This window comes from Cherax quadricarinatus, chromosome 45 (assembly GCF_038502225.1).
Source record: "Cherax quadricarinatus isolate ZL_2023a chromosome 45, ASM3850222v1, whole genome shotgun sequence".
Lineage (NCBI taxonomy): Eukaryota > Metazoa > Arthropoda > Malacostraca > Decapoda > Parastacidae > Cherax > Cherax quadricarinatus.
Window position 1 is genome coordinate 5,842,595 of NC_091336.1, and position 17,668 is coordinate 5,860,262.

A 17,668-nucleotide genomic window follows, 5' to 3' on the forward strand; every position below is an offset into this window, starting at 1 on the left:
GCCCAGCCTCCTTTACCACGATGATCCTAGGAAGGTATCCCTGTATCCCACAAGCCCAGCCTCCTCTACCACGATGATCCTAGGAAGGTATCCCTGTATCCCACAAGCCCAGCCTCCTTTACCACGATGATCCTAGGAAGGTATCCCTGTATCCCACAAGCCCAGCCTCCTTTACCACGATGATCCTAGGAAGGTATCCCTGTATCCCACAAGCCCAGCCTCCTCTACCACGATGGTCCTAGGAAGGTATCCCTGTATCCCACAAGCCCAGCCTCCTCTACCACGATGATCCTAGGAAGGTATCCCTGTATCCCACAAGCCCAGCTCCTTTACCACGATGATCCTAGGAAGGTATCCCTGTATCCCACAAGCCCAGCCTCCTCTACCACGATGATCCTAGGAAGGTATCCCTGTATCCCACAAGCCCAGCCTCCTTTACCACGATGATCCTAGGAAGGTATCCCTGTATCCCACAAGCCCAGCCTCCTCTACCACGATGATCCTAGGAAGGTATCCCTGTATCCCACAAGCCCAGCCTCCTTTACCACGATGATCCTAGGAAGGTATCCCTGTATCCCACAAGCCCAGCCTCCTTTACCACGATGATCCTAGGAAGGTATCCCTGTATCCCACAAGCCCAGCCTCCTCTACCACGACGGTCCTAGGAAGGTATCCCTGTATCCCACAAGCCCAGCCTCCTCTACCACGATGATCCTAGGAAGGTATCCCTGTATCCCACAAGCCCAGCTCCTTTACCACGATGATCCTAGGAAGGTATCCCTGTATCCCACAAGCCCAGCCTCCTCTACCACGATGATCCTAGGAAGGTATCCCTGTATCCCACAAGCCCAGCCTCCTCTACCCCGATGATCCTAGGAAGGTATCCCTGTATCCCACAAGCCCAGCCTCCTTTACCACGATGATCCTAGGAAGGTATCCCTGTATCCCACAAGCCCAGCCTCCTCTACCACGATGATCCTAGGAAGGTATCCCTGTATCCCACAAGCCCAGCCTCCTCTACCACGATGATCCTAGGAAGGTATCCCTGTATCCCACAAGCCCAGCCTCCTCTACCACGATGATCCTAGGAAGGTATCCCTGTATCCCACAAGCCCAGCCTCCTCTACCACGATGATCCTAGGAAGGTATCCCTGTATCCCACAAGCCCAGCCTCCTTTACCACGATGATCCTAGGAAGGTATCCCTGTATCCCACAAGCCCAGCCTCCTCTACCACGATGAACCTAGGAAGGTATCCCTGTATCCCACAAGCACAGCCTCCTCTACCACGATGATCCTAGGAAGGTATCCCTGTATCCCACAAGCCCAGCCTCCTCTACCACGATGATCCTAGGAAGGTATCCCTGTATCCCACAAGCCCAGCCTCCTCTACCACGATGATCCTAGGAAGGTATCCCTGTATCCCACAAGCCCAGCCTCCCCTACCACGATGATCCTAGGAAGGTATCCCTGTATCGCACAAGCCCGGCCTCCTCTACCACGATGATCCTAGGAAGGTATCCCTGTATCCCACAAGCCCAGCCTCCTCTACCACGATGATCCTAGGAAGGTATCCCTGTATCCCACAAACCCAGCCTCCTCTACCACGATGATCCTAGGAAGGTATCCCTGTATCCCACAAGCCCAGCCTCCTCTACCACGATGATCCTAGGAAGGTATCCCTGTATCCCACAAGCCCAGCCTCCTTTACCACGATGATCCTAGGAAGGTATCCCTGTATCCCACAAGCCCAGCCTCCTCTACCACGATGATCCTAGGAAGGTATCCCTGTATCCCACAAGCCCAGCCTCCTTTACCACGATGATCCTAGGAAGGTATCCCTGTATCCCACAAGCCCAGCCTCCTTTACCACGATGATCCTAGGAAGGTATCCCTGTATCCCACAAGCCCAGCCTCCTTTACCACGAAGGTCCTAGGAAGGTATCCCTGTATCCCACAAGCCCAGCCTCCTCTACCACGATGATCCCAAGAAGGTATCCCTGTATCCCACAAGCCCAGCTACAGTTGTTACCCGGAAACTAATTTCTTTAAGAAAACTGTAACTTAAAAACTAACACAAAATCAAAATAAACATAATGCTTCATTGGGGCAAAAAAAAAAAAAAGAGCTGAAAGTTTGAAGCAGAGCTGAAGATGCATTCTCGAGTTATCACACAGAACCAACAATTCCAGATTTATTGTCTGTATTAGTAATTTTGCGCCGTTACAGCCTAAACCCAAAACTAGCCTTTTTTCATATATGGTTTATCAGCTGCAACAGATTAAAAGGCTCAGAAAAGACACTTTAAAATTACTTCACGGAAAAAAGCATTATGTTAGTTTAAAAATATAAATGGCCTCCTGGCACTGATACACTTAAATAGCCTACTGGCACTGATGCACTTAATGACCTACTGACACTGACATTTAAATAGCCTACTGATACTGATAAACTTTAATAGCTTACGTTGATACATTTAAATGGCCTATTGGCACTGATACACTTAAATAACAGTGCCAGGCTTCTTCTGTTAGGAAATACAAGTGCTGAGAGAGGCTCTCTCAGCTTGAAACACTCAAAGCAAACTCATGTCCTGTCTACACGAGATTGACCAAACTGCACTTGCCATCAGTTACCAAAACCTTTCCCTTGTTACTGTAAACGAGCTCTGAAAATTTGATGTCGATCAGATGAGGCATTCTCATTTTATGAACGTAAACCTGTGAGGTAGCAAAATAAAAGGGAAGAGGAGATAACCCTTCAGGGATACCCAAAATAAATGATCAAACTTATATATACCAGAACTAAAATGAAAATCACATTTGGCAGAGAATATTTACTGATAATACTAATATATAAAATAAGAATATATACTGAAGTAAAGGTTATATAGGAAAAAATACCTCTCCAGCAGTATAAACAAACACAGAATTCCTTACGGTAGTATGGAACCATCACTCACTAAATCGCAACGACAAATCAGGAACCTCCGGGTGGAGGGCTCCTGTGAGTTTCAGAGCTAGCCTGCCGTAGGTTCGAGTCTCACCGGTTCTGCATTTAAAATAATAACTGATAAATAAAGAAATATCAACGGCATTATATCTGAAGGAATTTTTCTGTACCCTTATATAAATTTAGTCTTTGTATCAAGGCTCTGGAACACACAGAAAATATAAACCATTATTGTTTTTCCATGTCAACAGAACACTCAGTGGATAGAGTTAATTGGATTTTAGATTTTGTTGCCAAGCGGCTAGTTTATTGTTCACCCTATATACATCCTGTGGATGTCAGTGGCTAGTTTATTGTTCACCCTATATACATCCTGTGGATGGCAGTGGCTAGTTTATTGTTCACCCTATATACATCCTGTGGATGGCAGCGGCTAGTTTATTGTTCACCCTATATACATCCTGTGGATGGCAGTGGCTAGTTTATTGTTCATCCTATATACATCCTGTGGATGGCAGCGGCTAGTTTATTGTTCATCCTATATACATCCTGTGGATGGCAGCGGCTAGTTTATTGTTCATCCTATATACATCCTGTGGATGGCAGCGGCTAGTTTATTGTTCATCCTATATACATCCTGTGGATGGCAGCGGCTAGTTTATTGTTCATCCTATATACACCCTGTGGATAGCAGTGGCTAGTTTATTGTTCACCCTATATACACCCTGTGGATAGCAGTGGCTAGTTTATTGTTCACCCTATATACATCCTGTGGATAGCAGTGGCTAGTTTATTGTTCACCCTATATACATCCTGTGGATGGCAGCGGCTAGTTTATTGTTCACCCTATATACATCCTGTGGATGACAGTGGCTAGTTTATTGATCACCCTATATACATCCTGTAGATGGCAGTGGCTTGTTTGTTGTGCACCCTATATACACCCCGTGGATAGCAGTGGCTAGTTTATTGTTCACCCTATATACATCCTGTGGATGGCAGTGGCTAATTTATTGTTCACCCTATATACATCCTGTGGATGGCAGTGGCTAGTTTATTGTTCATCCTATATACACCCTGTGGATAGCAGTGGCTAGTTTATTGTTCACCCTATATACATCCTGTGGATGGTAGCGGCTAGTTTATTGTTCACCCTATATACATCCTGTGGATGGCAGTGGCTAGTTTATTGTTCACCCTATATACATCCTGTAGATGGCAGTGGCTTGTTTGTTGTGCACCCTATATACACCCTATGGATAGCAGTGGCTAGTTTATTGTTCACCCTACATACATCCTGTGGATGGCAGTGGCTAATTTATTGTTCACCCTATATACATCCTGTGGATGGCAGTTGCTAGTTTATTGTTCATCCTATATACATCCTGTGGATGGCATTGGCTTGTTTATTGTGCACCCTATATACACCCTGTGGATAGCAGTGGTTAGTTTATTGTTCACCCTATATACATCCTGTGGATGGCAGTGGCTAGTTTATTGTGCACCCTATATACATCCTGTGGATGGCAGTGGCTAGTTTATTGTGCACCCTATATACATCCTGTGGATGGCAGTGGCTTGTTTATTGTTCATCCTATATACATCCTGTGGACGGCAGTGGTTAGTTTATTGTGCACCCTATATACATCCTGTGGATGGCAGTGGCTTGTTTATTGTGCACCCTATATACATCCTGTGGATGGCAGTGGCTAGTTTATTGTGCACCCTATATACATCCTGTGGATGGCAGTGGCTTGTTTATTGTGCACTCTATATACATCCTGTGGATGGCAGTGGCTTGTTTATTGTGCACCCTATATACATCCTGTGGATGGCAGTGGCTAGTTTATTGTGCACCCTATATACATCCTGTGGATGGCAGTGGCTTGTTTATTGTGCACCCTATATACATCCTGTGGATGGCAGTGGCTAGTTTATTGTGCACCCTATATACATCCTGTGGATGGCAGTGGCTTGTTTATTGTGCACCCTATATACATCCTGTGGATGGCAGTGGTTAGTTTATTGTTCACCCTATATACATCCTGTGGATGGCAGTGGCTAGTTTATTGTGCACCCTATATACATCCTGTGGATGGCAGTGGCTTGTTTATTGTTCACCCTATATACACCCTGTGGATGGCAGTGGCTAGTTTATTGTCACCCTGTATCCATCCTGTGAAGGGTAGTGGCCGTTATATCGTGCACTCCACATCTATGCTATGGACATTAGTGCAGAAGTGTATAGACAAACAATAGGCCTAGGAAATAGGCCCTAAAAGGGTTAGCAGGAGTACAACACATCTGGATTTATTTCCACAACTCGTCATATCTGTTGCAAAACAAGTATCTAACTTTATTTTAAACAATTGTTGATATGATGGATATGACATTAACAATGTCTATACATTTCCGTATCAAACCATTTTATAATTTTGCCCAAAACAGTTTTTTAGCAATAATTCTTACAGGAGATAGTTACCATGAATGTCACAGAATTATTCATTATTATTCCACATATTTGAGTAAATTGGTATGGTAATGGGGAACCCTAAAGGCTTGGTTGAAATCCTCAGTAATCACATGAAGATTTTTTTTTTTAAGTACAGAGAATATTAATTAGTTCTAGAATAATGTAGACTTTTACATTCTATAGATCAGAATGTTTGGTCTCTTTACTAAGTGCAAATGTAATCTAATAATTTTTTCATATATGTAGATGTTAATTTATTTGCTACAAAATTGTATCCCAAGGTTTACAGTGCCTACAAGACGTAATCCAGTGTGAAGAAGATGAAGAAGAAAAAGAGGAGGAGGAGGAGGAAGAAAAACTAGAACAAAATCAAGAATGGCAACAGGAACAAGGAGAAGGAAGAGGAGAACAAGGAGGAAAAGGGAAAAACACAAGAAGGAAAAACCATCAGGAAAATCTAGAAGCAGGAAAATAAGATTTAGAAGACGTGGACAACCACACCTGTGAGGACAACCACACCTGTGACGATCCCAGCTGGTCAGTGTTTACAGGTATGCAAAGTGGAGAGCGGATACAACTGTTAACATTGTGAATCTTTTCTTTCGAGTGTTCATCATTTTTCGAGTAACTGCCTCACTGGAGCTAAATCTGTGGAAGGAGAGAAAGAGAGAGAGAGGGAGGAGGGGAGCAGGACCCAGTCTTTGTGTGTTGAGGATTGTTAGTTGACACAGAAGTGCCTAGTGTTGACGTTCCTGTCAGAGGAAACATTCCGGTGGGTCTGGAAGTGGCGAGTCAATCATAACTGAGGGTGGGGGAGGGTAGGGTATGGCTGGGTATGTTTACTAATGGGGCAGGACGCCCGTAGGCGTCTCCAGTACCCTGGAGTGTTGACCTACTGCTTCTGCTCCTCTACCTCCTCCTCCTCCTCCTCCTCCTGGTTCTCTTCTCACTTCCAGATCATCCTCTGCATACTGCTCCTTCTCTTCCTCCTCCTTTTCCACTCTTCGTCTTGATCATCCTCTTCCTCCTTCCCTCCCTGCTGTGCTTCTACTCTTCCTTCAGTGTCTCCTGTCCTTCAAGATAATCCTGTTACCTTTCTTCTAATGTGTTTTCCTCCTCCCGCCACTCTTTTCTTTTCAAAACATCCTGTTCAACCTTCTCCTCCTCTTTCTCCTCTTTCTAAAGTACTTCCACTCCTTCCGTCACTCCTTCTCTTCTAAATCATCCCGTTTCCTTCTTTCCTGCTATACTTCTTTTCCTCTTATCTCCCCTTTTCTTTCACATCATTCACTTCATCCTCTTTCTCCTCTTAGTACTGTGCATCTCCTCTCTCGTGACCCTTCTCTTCATTCTCATTCTCCTATCACCCCTCTTCTCTCTAGCGTTCTCTCTCCTTTCTCCCCTTATTCGTATATCGGCTCCATCCCTAGACCCACCTTCTCTACAGCCCTTACATTCCTAGTTACTGCTACCATTATCACTATTGGTTCAAACTGATCTGCTTGGACTTCCTACTCATTTTTGCAATATTGCAAACCCCTGGTCATGTGTTGATTGCAATACGAAAGGCCTAGAGCTATTATTCAACTTCCCCTGTGCTTGCTTTGATATATATATATATATATATATATATATATATATATATATATATATATATATATATATATATATATATATATATATATATATATATATATATATATATATATATAATATATATTGATATTACATAATTATGGTAATCCTGTTTCCTATCTTTTTCCTGATAACAGAAACTGTTGTCAATGTTTTCATGAGTTTATGAATTTTATTATGTATTAGCGAATAAATCTGTGACACAGCGATACATGTTTATAACTCTGGTCTGCTTTTGGAATGTTTTTAATTTCCATTTTGCTCTATCACATATGGATTTTGAATAAAATACAAATTAATAATAACAAATAATGTGAATTTTTAATAAATTGCTAATTTATTAAAATTAGGCAAATAATCATGGAAAAGCACATTCTGTTAGTTTTAAGAACATATGAATTCCAAATCATCATGAAGCAAATCAAATTATTTTATTGAAAAAAAAAATGCTCCTAATAGTTAGCCTACATAATGAATCAAAGGAAGGAGGACCACTTTGATTTTCGCTTGTGCTGTGCATCGAGACCATTACGTTTCAATGACCAGCAGTAATCCACCATCATGCTGATATATCATTTGTCCTGGTATCGAGTTTCCATGGTGCAAATATCCTGATGGAACCTCTCTCCTTGTTCCTCACTGTAGTCCCCACAATTGTTGGGAAAATAGTCAAGATGTGAGTGCAAAAAGTGCATCTTCACACTCATTCTAGACCCAAGTTGTTGGAAACTTGAAATCAGGTCTTGGATATTTTTTCATATTCGGGGGAGCGCCTGTTTCCCAAGAAGTTGTGGACAATTTACTTGAATGAAAACCAGAAATTCACCTCGACACCTGCTAATGCTTCATCAAAATGCTTGTCCTTCATCAATTCCTGAATCTGAGGACCAATAAAGATTCCTGCCTTTAGTTTGCCTTCACTTATACGGAGAAATTTTGACTCCAGGTACTTGAAAGCAGTTCCATTCTTGTTCAAGGCCTTCACAAAATTTTTTAAAATCCCTAATTTGATGTGGAGTCGTGGCAGCAGAATTTTCTTGGGGTCAGCTAGTGGCACAGCAAACAGGGATACTTGGTGTATCCGCCTTGGACACCTAGTAGGAGAGGAATAACTTTCAAATCACCACAAATGAGAAAATTATGCTTCTGGTACTTGATTGCAGATATTAGTGTCTTCATATTTGTGTAAATTTCTGACATTTGGACATCCTCATGTGTTCAACAAAGCCAGAAATATTTGAACATAAAACTAAAGATTCCTCTTTGTCAAAGAACTGAGTGAATTCCGCCTCAAGATGACGGTACCAAGCGATTGTTCCAGGAGCTAGAAGCCTGTGTTCCTTCAGTCTAGAGCCAAGTAACTGTGCACTTTCTTTTGTAAGGTTAAGGTCTCTCACCAAGTCATTGAGTTCAGCTTGGTTGAAGTGTCTGGGATCGTCATTTGTTGATGGTTCATAGTCTACTTCCATCTCCTTAGAATCACTGGTATCAGACTCGAATGAAATTTGTCATGTCTCAGGTGGCACAGGTACAGGAATATCTTCAGTGTGGGGAACAGTCCTTATTGCTGAAGGAATATTTGGGTATATTATGCGATCTTTAGTCTTCTTGTTGAATCCAGCTACTTTAGTTACACAAAAGTGGCAGTCATCATGGTGGTTCATGTGCTCCCGCCATATCAATGGTACTCTAAAGGCCACATTTGGAGCTTACTGATGCAACTCTTGCAAGCTTTGTGTGGTGCAAATGGTTTGCTCTGGTCTCCAAGTTTGCAGCCAAAATAAGCAAAGTAGCAGCGCTTCAATAAAGGAGTAATGTTGCTCCGGGAATCTGAAGGTGTGAATTGCCCGCAGACATAGCAAAATATGTCTGGTGAATTTATGCAGCCTCTACACATATTAATAATCTGAAAATAAAGAAAAAAATATATTAGATTTAACATTTAAGTCAATATAAGGTAAGCATTTTAATTGGTAATATACCACTTTCTCATTTACTTATGTTATACGAAAAGAGAAAAGCAACGTTTCCGTATAACTTGACAACCTGATGTGATAGAGATAAAGAACACAGTGAATCACTGTTTTCCATACATATACTGAAAAAGATACCATAGAGCCAATAAAAAAAATCATTCAGACCAGTGTAATTTATCAGTGATACGTAACTTTTATTTGTTAGTGACACGATTTTTATTTGTTAATGATACACAACGACATATTAAAGATCATTCTCAATTACTATTTTAATATGAGGGAGCAATATTGACCTTTTAATACGAGGGGACAATATTGGCCTTTTAATATGAGGGACAATATTGGCCTTTTAATATGAGGGACAATATTGGCCTTTTAATATGAGGGACAATATTAGCCTTTTTTCATTGTCTAAAACATTTTTGTCAAGAGACTGTGAATATAATCTTAAATTTGCTGCCAAAGATAAAAATTTGATCTTACTTCTGTCCTTATTACTCCCCCCCCAAAAAAAAATTATTTGTCCAGTTTTTTATTTTAATAAGTTACATTATAGTCAGCAGCTGAGCACTACTATCTGGTTGAAACCTTTTTCCTTCATTATAATGCTTGTTAAATGGCGTGTACGTAAATGTCTGTCTGTAGTTACAGGAGTCCAGGCTGACCCTCCCCCAGGATGCCACCCCAACAGTTGACCAGCACCAAGGTACCTATTTACGGCTAGGGGAACATGGGAAGCAGATGTAAGGAATATTGCCCATACGTCTTGCCTCATCCGAAGATCGATCCCGGCACTTTTATCCGCTGTGTTGCAGGTGTCAGCTTCAACCAAATTAGCTGCATTCACAGTGTGCAGCTGCATTATTCTATATGTGAGTTATATAACAGTAACACTCAAAGAATGATGTTACTGTTTATGTTATGTGGTGAGTTAGGTGATGGATGTAACAAGGTTAGTCATGTTCCCTCTCATGTCTCATCTCACAGGAGAACTTGTAGACATGAGGATTTTGAAATGTGTCAGTCAGAGCTGGTAGACTTCAGCTGAACGGATGAGGATGTCATCCACGCTCAGTGTGGGGTGCAATAACTACAGCGACTTTCAGAATTGTGGGTCCCTGTGACTCGGGGATGACAGTCTGCAAGGATGTGTCAGGATGGTTTGTGCAGAAAGCTGAGAGACAGTGAAGGGCCTCCACCCTTCTCTATCTTTCTCTCTACCTATCCATTGCATCTATCCCTGTCTTCCACAACCCATCCCTGCATTCCACTACCCACGCCTGCCTTCCAATACGCATCCCAGCCTTCCACAACCCATCCCTGCCTTCCACTACCCATGCCTGCCTTCCTCCACCCATCACTGCCTTCCACTACCTATCCCTGCCTTCCACTAACCATCCCTGCCTTCTTCTACCCATACCTGCCTTCCTCTACCCATCCCTGCCTTCCTATACCCATTCCTGCCTTCCACTACCCATCTCTGCCTTCCACTACCCATCCCTGCCTTCCACTACCCATCCCTGCCTTCCACTACCCATCCCTGCCTTCCACTACCCATCCCTGCCTTCCACTACCCATCCCTGCCTTTCTCTACCCATACCTGCCTTCCTCTACCAATCCCTGCCTTCGACTACCCATCCCTGCCTTCCACTACCCATCCCTGCCTTCCTCTACCCATCCCTGTCTTCCTCTACCCATCTCTGTCTTCCACTACCCATCCCTGCCTTCCACTACCCATCCCTGCCTTCCACTAGCCATCCCTGCCTTCCTCCACCCACCCCTGCCTTCCACTACCCATCTGTACCTTCCACTACACATCCCTGCCTTCAGCTACCCATCCCTGTTTTCCACTACCTATCCCTGCCTTCCACTACCCATCCCTGCCTTCCACTACCCATCCCTGCCTTCCACTACCATCCTGCCTTCCACTACCCATCTCTGCTTTCCACTACCATCTCTGTCCTCCACTACCATCCCTGCCTTCCACTACCATCCCCGCCTTCCACTACCCATCTCTGCCTTCCACTGCCATCCCTGTCTTCCACTACCATCCCTGCCTTCCACTACCATCCCTGCCTTCCACTACCATACCTGCCTTCCACTACCCATCTCTGCCTTCCACTGCCATCCCTGTCTTCCACTACCATCCCTGCCTTCCACTACCCATCCCTGCCTTCCACTACCATCCTGCCTTCCACTACCCATCTCTGCTTTCCACTAACATCTCTGTCCTCCACTACCATCCCTGCCTTCCACTATCATCCCCGCCTTCCACTACCATCCCTGCCTTCAACTACCATCACTGCCTTCCACTACCCATCTCTGCCTTCCACTACCATCCCTGCCTTCCACTACCATCCCTGCCTTCCACTACCATCCCTGTCTTCCACTACCCATCTCTGCCTTCCACTACCATCCCTGCCTTCCACTACCATCCCTGCCTTCCACTACCATCCCTGCCTTCCACTACCCATCTCTGCCTTCCACTACAATCCCTGCCTTCCACTACCATCCCCGCCTTCCACTACCCATCTCTCCCTTCCACTGCCATCCCTGTCTTCCACTACCATCCCTGCCTTCCACTACCATCCCTGCCTTCCACTACCATCCCCGCCTTCCACTACCCATCTCTGCCTTCCACTGCCATCCCTGTCTTCCACTACCATCCCTGCCTTCCACTACCATCCCTGCCTTCCACTACCATACCTGCCTTCCACTACCCATCTCTGCCTTCCACTATCATCCCTTCCTTCCACTACCATCACTGCCTTCCACTACCCATCTCTGCCTTCCACTACCATCCCTGCCTTCCACTACCATCCCTGCCTTCCACTACCATCCCTGCCTTCCACTACCCATCTCTGCCTTCCACTACAATCCCTGCCTTCCACTACCATCCCCGCCTTCCACTACCCATCTCTCCCTTCCACTGCCATCCCTGTCTTCCACTACCATCCCTGCCTTCCACTACCATCCCTGCCTTCCACTACCATCCCCGCCTTCCACTACCCATCTCTGCCTTCCACTGCCATCCCTGTCTTCCACTACCATCCCTGCCTTCCACTACCATCCCTGCCTTCCACTACCATACCTGCCTTCCACTACCCATCTCTGCCTTCCACTATCATCCCTTCCTTCCACTACCATCACTGCCTTCCACTACCCATCTCTGCCTTCCACTACCATCCGTCTTCCACTACCATCCCTGCCTTCCACTACCATCCCTGTCTTCCACTACCCATCTCTGCCTTCCACTACCATCCCTGCCTTCCACTACCATCCCTGCCTTCCACTACCATCCCTGCCTTCCACTACCCATCTCTGCCTTCCACTACTATCCCTGTCTTCCACTACCATCCCTGCCTTCCACTACCATCTCTGCCTTCCACTACCCATCTCTGCCTTCCACTTCCATCCCTGCCTTCCACTACCATCCCTGCCTTCCACTACCATCCCTGCCTTCCACTACCATACCTGCCTTCCACTACCCATCTCTGCCTTCCACTATCATCCCTTCCTTCCACTACCATCCCTGCCTTCAACTACCATCACTGCCTTCCACTACCCATCTCTGCCTTCCAATACCATCCCTGTCTTCCACTACCATCCCTGCCTTCCACTACCATCCCTGTCTTCCACTACCCATCTCTGCCTTCCACTACCATCCCTGCCTTCCACTACCATCCCTGCCTTCCACTACCATCCCTGCCTTCCACTATCCATCTCTGCCTTCCACTACTATCCCTGTCTTCCACTACCATCCCTGCCTTCCACTACCATCCCTGCCTTCCACTACCCATCTCTGCCTTCCACTTCCATCCCTGCCTTCCACTACCATCCCTGCCTTCCACTACCATCCCTGCCTTCCACTACCCATCCCTGCCTTCCACTATCCATCCCTGCCTTCCACTACCCATCTCTGCCTTCCACTACCATCCCTGCCTTCCACTATCCATCTCTGCCTTCCACTACCATTCCTGCCTTCCACTGCCATCCCTGCCTTTCACTACCGTCCCTGCCTTCCACTGCCCATCCCTGCCTTCCACTACCATCCCTGCCTTCCACTACCATCCCTGCCTCTCACTACCCATCCCTGCCTTCCACTACCCATCCCTGCCTTCCACTGTCCATCCCTGCCTTCCACTACCCATCTCTGCCTTCCACTACCATCCCTGCCTTCCACTATCCATTCCTGCCTTCGACTACCATCCCTGCCTTCCACTACCCATCTCTGCCTTCCACTACCATCACTGCTTTCCACTACCGTTCCTGCCTTCCACTACAATCCCTGCCTTCCACTACCATCCCTGCCTTCCACTTCCCATCCCTGCCTTCAACTACGCATCCCTGCCTTCCACTTCCCATCCCTGCCTTCCTCTACTCATCCCTGCCTTCCACTGCCCATTTCTACTTTCCACTACCCATCCCTGTTTTCCACTACCCGTCCCTGTCTTCCACTACGCATCTCTGTCTTCAACTACCCATCTCTTCCTTCCACTACCCATCCCTACCTTCCACTTCCCATCCCTGCCTTCAACTACGCATCCCTGTTTTTCACTACCCGTCCCTGCCTTCCTCTACTCATCCCTGCCTTCCACTACCCATTTCTACCTTCTACTACCCATCCCTGCCTTCCACTTCCCATCCCTGCCTTCAACTACGCATCCCTGTTTTTCACTACCCGTCCCTGCCTTCCTCTACTCATCCCTGCCTTCCACTACCCATTTCTACCTTCCACTACCCATCCCTGTTTTCCACTACCTTTCCCTGTCTTCCACTACGCATCCCTGCCTTTCACTACCCATCCCTGCCTTCCACTAATCAACCCTGCCTTTCACTACCCGTCCCTGCCTTCCACTACCCATACCTGCCTTCCACTACCCATCCCTGCCTTCCTCTACCTATCCCTGCCTTCCACTAACTATCCCTGCCTTCCACTACCCATTCCTGCTTTTCACTACCCATCCCTGCCTTCCACTACCCATCCCTGCCTTCCACTACTCATCCCTGCATTCCACTACCCATCCCAGCCTTCCACTACCCATCCCTGCCTTTCACTACCCTTCCCTGCCTTACACTACCCATCCCTGCCTTCCACTACCCATCCCTGCATTCCACTACCTATCCCAGCCTTCCACTACCAATCCCTGCCTTCCACTACTCATCCATCCCAGAACGTCCCGACTGTGATTTACTCCCTGAAATCCTAAATTATACACACACAAAAAAGTGTACAAACCTCGCATTCATTCTCTTAAAAGTTCATCGTGAGTTTAACGAGGCAAGGAGTGGGTGTTCAACGCCCCCTCTCCCTCCTGCCCCCTATCCCATCTGACGTAAAAATAGCTTTGTTTAATGTGGCTTTCCCTCCTTTCGTTTCTTCCCTATCTTCTTCCCTCCCCCATTCCTCTCTTCTGCCCACTCCTCTCCCCTACGTATGCCTATGTTTCCTCATTTCGTTTACATTAATGGGGTTAGGCGCGGCGCTGTTGACACTGGGAACCTGTTACGACGCTGTGTTTACCTTCCCGCTGCCCACCGCAAACACCGCCCACGGGCCGCCCACACCTAACCCACATCCTCCCGGGAATCGCCCCTACGGCCACCCACCGCAGAGGCCAATTCCTTCCCGCAGCCTCTCCCGGGCATAGGTCATTAGGCTGTCAATTGAATGACCGCGTCGATTGGTGGTTAAACAGAAGATCCGGGGAGCTCCTCTGTGGCCGCTGCTGACGCTGGTCTCCACGCCGATTTTGGAACCTTTTATCGTTACGTTACAGACAGGGAAGGGAAGTTGGTACGACGCCCTTCAGATCATTCTAGGGACAGAAGGGAATCTTCTAGGGTCCTTCTCGTTATGTTACAGACGGAAGGAAATCTTCTAGCGCCCTTCTCTTTATGTTATAGACAGGAAGAGAAGCTTCTAGGACCCTTCAGAAGACCCTTCACGTTACACTGTAGACGGGAAGAGAAGGATTTAATACCACTTAGGAACTAACGGGGGGAGACAATAAATCGGACTCTCTAACAATAAGAAATACAACAAAATTTTATGATACAACAATGTCTTGCTCACGAACATAAGATGTCAGACATGCTATGCAAGTATTGTAATTTTGCTTGTAACTATTAAGACAATGGTAGACATAAACCCAGATGTAATCCTGTTAACCCTTTAGGGGTCCTATTTTTTAGGCCTTCTGTTTATCCATATGTTAGTCAGGTACCCTCCACAGGATGGATATGGAGTGCACAATAAACTAGCCACTACTGTCCACAGAGTGGATATGTGGATATGTGTCTCATGATGTCGCTCACGGTTTGGATATGTGGATATATCTTAAATAATATTCCAGCCGTATAGTTGTAATATTTAAACACTTTCTGAATCTTTGTGGCACCTTTAAAATACCTTAATAAAAATTAAAAAGCAAAGTACTCTGGCTGGAACCTTTCACCAAACACCAGGTCTTACGAGAGGGACTTTAACAATGGCTTATGACTGGGCGAAACGTCGTTGTAAAGTTCTTCTAATTGCGAGGTTTTAGTGAGTTGTTCCTTAATAAAAATGTTATGCCAGGAATTTTGGACTTGTGTCCAAAAATTTACTTGTAGCAAGTGATGATTATGTTTACAAAATGTATTGTAAATGCTTCTAATTGGTCTTCTTTATGTGCTATTAGAACCTTGTTCCTAGGCCTTTCTCCTTGTTCCTAGATCTTTCTCTTTGTTCCTAGGTCTGTCTTTCAATTATCATCTCCGTGCCTATCGTAGGGATGGTTGTTGTCTCATATCCATCCTATGGGTGGAATCCATAGGTTGGGTCCAGGGACTAGAAAGTCTCAGAGGTAATGAACTATTTACAAATTTATTTAATTCTGAACAATAGTATAAAAAAGATTGACCAAAGTCATAAATTCACCCAGGAAATATTACACTTCAGTCATACGTCATTATTAGGTTTTCATTAGTTATTTCAAACAGGCAGAGCCTATATATATTTTTCAGAATGGCTGTAATAGACAATGTGGATAAAATACCTTGACATTTCTTGACTATTTCTGAGTAAACTGTCTCTGAATTCATTCTTTTTTCCAGTTTCAGCACATAATGACCAGTTGATTATGTCCAAACCAGCTGGTGGTTAAGTCTTCCAGAGATCCCCGCAGCGCTTCCATGGCCGGACGGTATTGACATCCAAGAATCTGCTGATTTTACTGGAAGCGCCGTAGATATGTGGCTTCTCCTGCGTGAATGATGATAGATGGACTGACTACTGTCAGTCTCTCTCTGTCTCAAGTCAACGAAGTTCAGATGACATTCTTCTCGTACTTTTGTCCTTAAACTACTAACTGACGTTCGAAGTTGTAAGCTACTCCCTCATTGAAGGTATAAGCTTCTGTCAATTGATCAGCCTTAGCATGCTTTTCGACGGCCAGTGTGAGAGAGGATCCATGAAAGGTGTTTTCTGACTTCACTGTTTACAATTTCACCGTACATGTGCCTGACTTCTGACACGAATATAGAACAATTGACACTCGTGGAGCTAAGAGCATTTATGGGTGATAAGGAATCTCTTACAGTTAAAATGTCAACTTTAAATACATGGACATATTTCAGGGCAAAGTGTGCGATAAACAGGTTGGAAGGGAAATAAGTCACTTTATCTGACTTTTTGGGGGGGTTCGTCCTGGATGATATTGTTCACTATGTATGTTAATTGTACTTATGTTCACCTGTACCTAAATAAACTTACTTACTTATTTACTTACTTAAACCCATTTATTGAATCATAATCAAGTTTGTGTATAGTAGCCATTACTTTACTTGACCAAAATAGAGCTCAATGGTTCATCTTAAAAGGCATTTTGCTTAGCAACTTCAGCGAAGAAAAATAAAAGTCACAAAACCGGGGTTGCAACAGCTCACAACTAATCCACAAATTGTAGAAGGAACCACATGACCTTTCGGTCCATCCTGGATCAAGTCGAGAAATATATAACTACCAGACAAGGTGTAGTCTTAGGAATAATGACTACTGAAAATTCCTAAAATAGGGCAGATTAGATTTAGTTGCCGATGTGGTTAGTTTATTGTGTACCTCATATCCATCCTGTGGCCCAGGAACTAGACCCCAAAAGGGTTAACTGGATTACTTCTAAATTTATATTTGCAATTTACATTTCTAGCATCTTATTTTCATTAATAAGATAGCGTGACAAATCTATAGGATATAATGATATCTCTATGTTCCTCAGTAACTAGGCAATCAAAGGCTCTGGCCTGGTGGTTAAAGCTCTCTCTTCACACAGCTAGGGTCGGGGGTTCGATTCCCAGCCAGGGTAGAAACATTGGCTTGACATCCATGCGGTCTCTTGGTCTTCTATCCCAAGATGCGACCTACAACAATCAGCTAAAACTCAGGTACCTACTTACTGCTAGGCGAAACAGGGGCGGTAGGCGCAAGGAAAGCATGACAAGTGCCTAATATCTTCGTGTTGGGCATCTCTGGGCAGCTGGAATACGGAGGACGCACTAAATTATTTAGAAGCTGCTGCGTTGATAATCAAACTGCATTTTTGGTTACGGCGAAGACGAGGTAAGAGGAACCCAAGACGCTGAGGAAGATAGTC

General features: G+C 45.1%; 1 long non-coding RNA gene across 1 annotated transcript; it reads left to right on the top strand.

Moving 5' to 3' along the window:
- Nucleotides 1-1,840: 1,840 nt before the first annotated feature.
- Nucleotides 1,841-16,798, top strand: LOC138853996 (uncharacterized). Its single transcript, XR_011393171.1, has 3 exons — nucleotides 1,841-5,975; nucleotides 9,681-9,907; nucleotides 16,134-16,798. It is a non-coding gene; the product is annotated as an uncharacterized lncRNA (long non-coding RNA).
- Nucleotides 16,799-17,668: the final 870 nt, after the last annotated feature.